Consider the following 8,728-nt stretch of genomic DNA (forward strand, 5'->3'; position numbering starts at 1 on the left):
CTTCAATTGGTATCTCGGAGGAAATTCCCGATGATTACCAAAAGAAAGTTCTTACGTTTAACGGTTTGGGTCAACCAAGTAAGCCCAAAAGATGTTGATTTCTTCATAACCAAATTGGGTCACATTGCTCGTCGTGACATCCCAATTAAGCTTTGAGAACTGGAAAGAAGTTCATTTGGACAAAATGACAAATGCATCGTAGCCAAATTGAGGCTTTTTAGGAAAATGTTTGCATTTGAGCACTTGAGTTCGATTGACATAGATTGGACACGAAACAAATTCAGGCTTGCGTGGAAGGAGTACAAACATGAATTGTATAACAAGTACGTAAAAGATCAGCCTCCTTCCATCGTGAAGGAAAATCCCCAAGATGGAATTCCTTTGCAAGATTGGCGACGATTTGTAGATAATTGCCATTCAGAAAAGTTCAAGGTTTAGTTATTTTCTTTGTTAACTTATTTCTCTCTCTATTTCTCTCTCTTTGGATCACTCTGGTAATATATATGCAATAGCAGAACACTCAGCAGTGCCACTCATTCACTCATTCATTTAGCCGACGTAGGCGAGTATTGGATCTCAGCCCCACGGCAAGTTTTATCTTGGGCTGGACTTCTTTGCTCATTCAAAGGTTGCATGTCAGTTAGACTTCTTGCCATCATGACAAATACCAGAGTGATTACAATAAATACTTGCTGACAACCGGCAAGTATATTTATTTATTTTGATATATAGAGTTCACCTCTACTAACCTTCTAAGTCATGCAGGCTTCTAGTCTAAGGAACTCAGCCAATCGTAAGAATCAAAAAAATTCTTCATGTTTGGGAAGGAAATCTGCAGCTGTTGCTCGAGAGGAGATGGCTATGGCAAAAGGCGTCCCTGAATCATCGATTGGAAGGGTGGAGTCATACAAGTTTATCCATAAAAGGAAGAGCGGGGTAGCACAAGATCCAGAATTGGTGGTTAGTATGCTGGAAATTTCTCATCATATCTTATGTACTCTTGTTGGACTTTTAAAAATATAATGTGGCCTATATATTTGACTATGTCATATTAATAGGAAAAAAACTTGATAATTATACTACTTTGCACCCGTCGAGTAGAGACATCGACATGGATGATGCACTCACACAGGTTTGAAGCTTTGATCCTTGAATAATTAATTGGTGTTTTTGATATATGTTGCAGCTACTAAGACTTTTATCCATTTATCGTAGGTTCTTGGGCCAGATAGTAGAGGTCGTTTTCGAGGCCTGGGGGAAGGGGTGTGCAAAACAACGCTAAAGAAGATGAAACCCGTGATGCAGCAAAATATTGCTTTGATGGAGAAAAATACAAGTCTTGAGAAAAAGGTAGATGTGCTTCAGGCTTCAATTCTAGAGAACACGGTGTTTTTTGAAAGCCTTTATGAGCCAAGGACGAACCTCTATGCCTGATGTTTCATCGCCATGTTCTAGTCATGCACGTTATACCCCCTCTACACCGGTAATAATCTAAGTTATACGATAAATGGTATGATCACCACTTTGATGTTGCAAAGATTGACAACTCTTTTTAATTTCAGGTTTTGAATGAATTCATTGGTAAAGAATGTGACTTGCGTGGTGGTTGGCCACTTCGAGTTGTGGCTAGGGGTATTGTGCAAGATGTTGATCCTACTATTGAGTTTGGTGATAGGAGATTAGAGGAGGGGAACTTTAAGGTTTATGTCAATGTTATTTATGACGGAATGGCTGCACTTCCACTTTCTCATGATCGTGGAAATCAAAGCTTGGCGAGATTGCTCAAGGAAGTGTTATTTGGCCCAAAGAGCTGTTGATGTTCTAATATATTGGTGAAGTTCTGATACATTTGGATTCCCATCCAAATAAATAGGTTTTTGATATTTTGTGTAAGTAAGAACGTGTTTACATTAAAGTTCATACTGCATAAGTCTATGCACTTAAGTCTTTGGTTGGATTTTGTAGTCCAAAGTAGTAAGTAAAATATATAAACCATGAACTTTTGGTGTTTTATGTATTGTAATGTTTTTAATGGACGTTGCATTATTATAATTTGTTATAAGCTATATTTTACTAACCCCCTCTTTTTAACTCCGATTACAAACTATTGTCAAGTTTGCATTGCGGTCCCAAGCCCGGATAAAGGAGGAGGGAAAAGGGCAAAGGTAATTGTCTCTGTTAGTTAATGAGATTTTAAGTTATTAATTATTTATTTGGTTTTGCTTACTTTGCTTATGTTTTTGGTTTTATAGAACACGAACGTGAAAATAGCTAGTGAAGAAGTTGTAGGAGATGGTGTGAATGATGCTAATCATAGTGGCAATGCCCCCGTAACTTCGAGCCATAGAACAATCATAAACCGGTGATGTTATGTTTCTTCCCACTCGTTGCATTGACAAAGGTAATTTTTTCTTAGTTGTATCATATCTACTTCTTGACTTTCGAAGCATAACCCGTTTTAGCTATTGAAAAGGAGAAATGCATCGTGTAATAATTGTACCCGAAGAGGTGAGGAAAGACAAAAAGTTAGCATTGTGAATAATGTGAACAAAGAGCTTATAGATGGTTAAACTTCGCAATGCTATACTTAGGATTTCATATTTATTGTGTTTAGTTACTTGGGTATATTGTAACTGTGGGTTATATATGCTTCTTTCCCCTGCCAACTTGCAAAAAATTTATATCGACTTCATATGTTAATCTTTGGCTAACCTTGAAAGTGCTCCTCAAAAAAGTGGGGCAGAATTCAATGGGTGTGATAGGGCAGTACTGACTCTCTTAAGCTTTGTTTCTTCGATGGTCTCTACAGTGATCCGATGAGAAGCTCTTATTTTATTTACTACTATATTTTTTCTTCCTCCCGTCCCTGCTTCGAAACTTACCAGCTGATTTCTAGTTCAGCCAGATAGCCTTATTCTCCCGTGTTATCTATATACTAATGGTTAATTTATCATCAAGATATTGTTTATAACCCCGAGTCTAGCTATCGTTTTCCTCTTTGTTTATGGTAAAGTAAAGTTTCCTTCTTTTTTATTGAAATTTGTATATATGCTGAGATATAATGAATCTTTAGTTGATATTTAGTGAATGAATGAGTTGTTTTTTTATTTTTAGTGTATATATTCAATCACTTTTCTGTATACGTCAGTTCAGAATCCATGTGTTTGTAGAGATAATGTAGAGACTTGAGTGTTTAGAATTAAAAAGGGTGATAAATGTGTAAATGGAAATTAGATAGGAATAAGAAACTATGTACTTCAAAGTTACTGCTCCAGTAGGATTAGGAGCCTATGATTTTTCAAAGGGAAGTTGAAGGAAAGCTTCTTAAGTCAAACTGAGCATGTAATTACTTCTTAAGTCAATGTGCATATAATAAAAATTAAATCGATCATATGGTGACGCAATGTAATGTGGTGGATGTGGAATATAAAAAAAGTAATGTATATCTTAGATACTTGGTCCTTTGTCTCGTTCAAAGTCCGGGTGTATCTATATGGAGGTGATATAGAGTTCAACCCCATTTCTTCTCGTTTGTTTTGTTCAAAAACAAAATTTCCCTTTCAACCGGTCCGTCTTTGCGTATTTTCCGGTTAATATTGTGTATTACTAATCCTTGCAATGAGATATGGCTTGTTTTGGAAGTTGGTTTTACATTATTTCAGCTTTCATTTGTAGGGATCCTTGTGAAGCATACATTCGGGGAGTAGATGGTAATTTTGAGGTAAACCTTATTCTTTATTTAGGTGCATTATGGTGCTTGAGCATGAACATGTATATTGACTTGTATAATATGTAGATTCACTTTATTGAAGCTCCGAGTAATATTGAATAATGAATCGCAGACCGGTTTTTTGGTTAGTGTTCTATATTTTAGCGAAGTTATACTAATTAATTTTTCCTTTCTAGGTTTTATCTCATTTATTCAGAGTATCGGACTAGGAAAAATGAACGGTACTTTCAATCCCCAGATTTTGGTGGAAAAGTTAGCCCGCTCAACAGTTCCGCAAAGAAAGCATAGAGAGTATCCTTTTGATTTTAGCGGTTGGAGATGATTCAGATTTCAAAATTGTTTTCAAACTGCATGCCCCTTCGTTTGTGCTCGATGCCTTATCCCGTCCCTTTTGTTTCTCTCAGTCAACAAATTTAGATTCATGGAGTCCGGCAGTTAAAGATGATGAGTTTTAAAGCCTCCGAGAGCAAATGGGCTCCAAAGAAGGAATACAATGTCGATATGATACCTAAGGTATTATTTTAGTCAAGTTAATGCTCACTTCTTTGTTAGATAATAATAATCACTTGACTCTCATCCTAGCAAAAAAATATCTATAAAAGAATGAGAAGAGGAAGTGTGTGGGATCTGTTTGATGGGGTGGCGTCCTTATGTCATTTTTTTGGCTAATATGTTGAATTTTGTTGTTGGTTTATAGTTCAAACCCTAGAGAGGACCAAGTGGTTGATCTTTGAAGTCATTTCTCGACTTAACCGGTATGTTGGCAAGTTTTCAACTCAAAGATGGATGTGATTCGGGGACCTCAATTGTATTAGTATGACTCACGAAAAGAAAACAAAAGAACAAAGAGCGGTTTGAGGCATCTAATAAAGTTTATACAAACAAGTACAACTTGTAAGATATTGTCATGGGAAGCTGATTTTGCTTACATCGTGGGATCTAGAGTAGACGTGTCGTCTCTCCACGATCATCCATTCAGGGGATCTTGAAATTAGACCCTTGGATCTCTAAAGCTTTACGCTCGGCGTGTTGCTTTGAGTAGCGTTACGCCTTGGCGAAGGCGGCAACTCTGCCTAGCGATGTCGGCTTTCATGGCATCGCTTCAACGCTTTCTGGAAGGACTTTCTTGTCCAACCCTAAGAACTTCTGCTATTTTCGACTGCTATTGTCTGCTGCTATTGGGAATCGCGCGCAACAATAGACAACTTTGCGTTGTCTACTGCTATTTTCGACTGCTTCGCGTTTCCGCGAAGACTTCGAGCTTTATCGGCCTTTTTCTTGAGAAAAAAGTCGATTCGTTCATTCAAGGAAGCGTTTTTAGGACACTTAGCCTTGGATAGTTGCGCGCGATTCCCAGTAAGAGTTTCGCGATCAGATATAGCTAACTACCACCACCAGAATATTTATAGTTAACTTAAAATGCTGGCGCTGCTATTTTGAGGCTCTGTTATATAGCATTCAAGATTCTTAATTCTTCGTTTATTTCGATTTGATATTTAACCGTGTAATTTTGCTGGTGAGTATCTCTAGGTCTTTACGTGGTCTGTGACAGTTAGGCCCGGTTACTTTACCAACTAAGCTAGTGCCATTTTGGCTAACTATTGAGTTCATGCGTTAGAAATACATGATTGTTATAGATGTTGTTTCTAGGAAACATTTCCTTGTCCTCTGTTGTAAGGGGAAAGCTTCTCATCTTGTGGTTTTCCTTTTTGTTGTTCCGAGAAAACTAGGGGTATGCAAGTTAAAACATTCAAATCTATTAAGACAATATTAACTTCTTTCTTACGGTGTCGCTATAACTCCTTAACAACAAGCGTTATTATCTAGATGTACCTTACTAAGATTCTAGTTTTGATAGATTAGCTGTTATCTATAACTCCTTATTAGCCGGGTGTTCTTTGCTTCGCTAGTGCCCGCGCTTCTTGGAGTCATTTGCTAGTCTTTGGGTGTTGTTCTTTACCCGGTGCCTTGCAAGCATTGCCATGGACCTCTTTGGTGCTTGTTTGGTCTTTGGAGTGTTCTTTGCCATCGGTGCTAACTTTGCTGCCATGGGTTGGAAGAGACCCTCCAAGATGTCAACCATTTGTTTGGGGCTCTCATTTACACCATGTGTCCAAGGTAAGTTAAGGTAAGCAAATCAATTTATTTAACTATTATTATATGGCATTTCAGGCATTTGCTCGTCTAAGTGTTGTTTATGGTGGCACCTACATGCTTAACAAGCCAGAGTGCAAAGTAAGTTTCTTACAGACCATGATATCCAAAAACTTATATGTGCCTCAGTTCCTGTCTATAACTGCCATATACAAACCACCCTTATAGTCCTGTGGAGTATGTTTAGCAAATTGGTCCCACTTGAATGAGATGGATTGGATAGTGGCAGATTTGAGTGGCCTTATCCTTTTAGGTAGTTTTCTGTACAGAAAAAGGTGATTGTTTGTCCACAAATCTAGCAAGTCTATGTTACTTGCTGCAGCTCACTTTCATCCAAGTTGAATTTAGGACGTCATTAGCATCTCAATCGCCTAAATTTCTTATGCCAGTAATACTTGACTCACCTCTAGATTACATCTTAAGTTATGACTACTATTTTCTATCAATTTCTTGAAAACATTACAATAAATCGTTTTTCACAACTATAGTGTAATGTTGTTGCCTATGGTGAAATATTAAATTGTCTTTGCTTGAACATAATATGATGTTTTGATCTCATACAAATATCTCTTCTTAACAAAGATTTATATCTCTTCTGCTTTGTAGTACATTCCTTGAACAAATATGGGTTTTTATGGACTTAAGAAGGCTCATGAACGTGTCGATCTCATTGCATACTTGAAATCAGCAACTTCATCTTAAGCTACTCCCGGCGCTTCAACAAGAGTAAGAACAATAGTGGGGACTGGTTGAGCTTGTGTAGTGAAAGGTTTAGTAGACAATATATGGTGTTAGTATTTGTAAGCTTTAAAACAATTTTGCTCCTCGTTTTTACCTGTTTCCACGGTGTACTAAACGAATTTGTAAGCTTTATTTTCTTGATTCATTTCTACATGTTTATCTAGTCAAGGTGTTCACAATGCAATCTTGGGGGTTAAAGAGTTTTGTTATGTTGTATGCAGGGGTTTTATTTTGATGTGAGTAGAAGAAAAATAAAAAATTTTTAAAAAAATTAACTCTTCCGACGGATTAAATCCTTGAGGAACATTCTTTACCGACGGCTACAAACCAATTGCCATGTGGTCAAAAACAGTTTTGGCGTCCAACATAGACCGTCGACATAGGTAACTTTCCGGCGGTTCGAGGCGATGGATATGTTTCCGGCGGTCTTAGACGATGGGGTAAATTCCGACAGTTAATAGCCGTCCACATATCCGTCGGGCGTAGCATATTTTAGCCAACGGCCTATTTCGACGGTCCAAAACAGTCAGTAGGCTAACCCGACTGGCCATTTTCCGACGGCTCTCCGACTGCTTTAGGCCGTTGGGTATTATCTTTCCCGACTGTTTTAGTCCGTTAACTTTAGGAGAAATATTAAATATTTGACACCAAATCACGTACGACTTTCGCAAAACCGCGCAATAGACTAAGCCTAAGCTTACGCGGTTTTCGATAAACCACAACAAATCAAAATTTAGTGTTCGAAACACTACGAGACAGAGGCCCAAACTAACACCAAAGCCCATGTAGTGTTCGCAAAACCGCACGGTTTATCCAAAGCTACGAGAGAGATTTGATACAGAACCAAAGCAAATACCAAATTTTCGCCGATTTGGTGTTTGCTTTGGTGTTTTCATCAACATGTGTCTCTCCTGAAGATGAAAAAACACCAAATTATTGTCTCTCCTTTAGAGCATCTTTAATGGTGAGACCTGAAAAACACCAAACTTTTTTGAGCAAACCAACACCAAACCAAATAAACACCCAACAACTTCAGTGGAAACATCAAAGAGTGAGCACCAAATGTACGTCGCGGTGTTTTCAAAACCGCGCCAAATAAATCCCAACACAGCCACTATTTTCGGAAAACCGCGAGAGAAAAGCCCACAATAGAGGCTTGTTTTTGTCCAGAAATGAGAAAATGTGTTTGTCCACACGGTGTTTGAAACACTGCATCGTACATTTGGTTCAGCACCAAAGCAAACACTAAATTCCAGTCGATTTGGCGTTTGGTTTGGTGTTTTTTTGGTTTGGTATTCAAGAGGTCTCACCATTAATGATGCAAGACAATAATATATGGTATTGTTAGTTAATATTAGTATTAGTTTTAGCAACTATGGTTATAGTTCTAAGTTAGCTATTAGTTTTTTTAGTATTGTTTTTATTTTCAAATTAGTAACAGTCTATATAAGATAATGTAGTCTCTAAACAATTAATTCAATATCAATATCAAATTATTCAAGTCTTTTACATACCTTTTTATTTTCTATTCGCTTCCGCTTCATTTTTATTTTCTATTCGCTTCCGCTTCGTCAATTGGTATCAAGCCAAGGTTCGATGGGCCATCACGACGATGCTGAATCGCATTCCCCAGACGCAAATATAGGAGATTTTGTTACCATGACAGATGTCAATCGTGTTTTGGAGTAAGATTTTACGGATTTCCGATTGGAAAATCAACGCTTCAGACGAGAGGCGAATTCGGCGGAGTTCTAGAAAGAAAGAAAGAAAGAAAGAGAGCGAGGGAAAAGTCGGGCTGAAGGCGACAAATAAGTTTGACTTCAAAGCACCACCCATAGTGCACCGAATTCCAACCTTGAACGTCTTTCTCACAATACTGACAATTCCCGCAACAACAACAATCCACTTCCCCAAACTATTCAGACCCATCAACCCACTACCACTCACCAACTACAGACCACCACCACCGAATTCTCAACCCAACCCCACCTCCAAATTCAACAACAGCAACCAATAACTCAACTTTACCAACATCAAGTTCTTCCCCAAACCCATATTCCTCCCTCCACTATTAGAACTCTTTCTCAAACCCAACATCCCCAT

General features: G+C 38.0%; 2 long non-coding RNA genes across 2 annotated transcripts; both read left to right on the plus strand.

Moving 5' to 3' along the window:
- The first annotated feature begins 227 nt into the window (after nucleotides 1-227).
- On the plus strand, nucleotides 228-2,015 carry LOC147490164 (uncharacterized). Its single transcript, XR_015202290.1, has 3 exons — nucleotides 228-960; nucleotides 1,216-1,483; nucleotides 1,563-2,015. It is a non-coding gene; the product is annotated as an uncharacterized LOC147490164 (long non-coding RNA).
- Nucleotides 2,016-5,795: 3,780 nt separating this feature from the next.
- On the plus strand, nucleotides 5,796-6,841 carry LOC147490165 (uncharacterized). Its single transcript, XR_015202458.1, has 2 exons — nucleotides 5,796-5,965; nucleotides 6,491-6,841. It is a non-coding gene; the product is annotated as an uncharacterized LOC147490165 (long non-coding RNA).
- Nucleotides 6,842-8,728: the final 1,887 nt, after the last annotated feature.

The sequence above is a fragment of the Coptis chinensis genome, chromosome 7 (genome assembly GCF_015680905.1).
Source record: "Coptis chinensis isolate HL-2020 chromosome 7, ASM1568090v1, whole genome shotgun sequence".
Taxonomy (NCBI): domain Eukaryota; kingdom Viridiplantae; phylum Streptophyta; class Magnoliopsida; order Ranunculales; family Ranunculaceae; genus Coptis; species Coptis chinensis.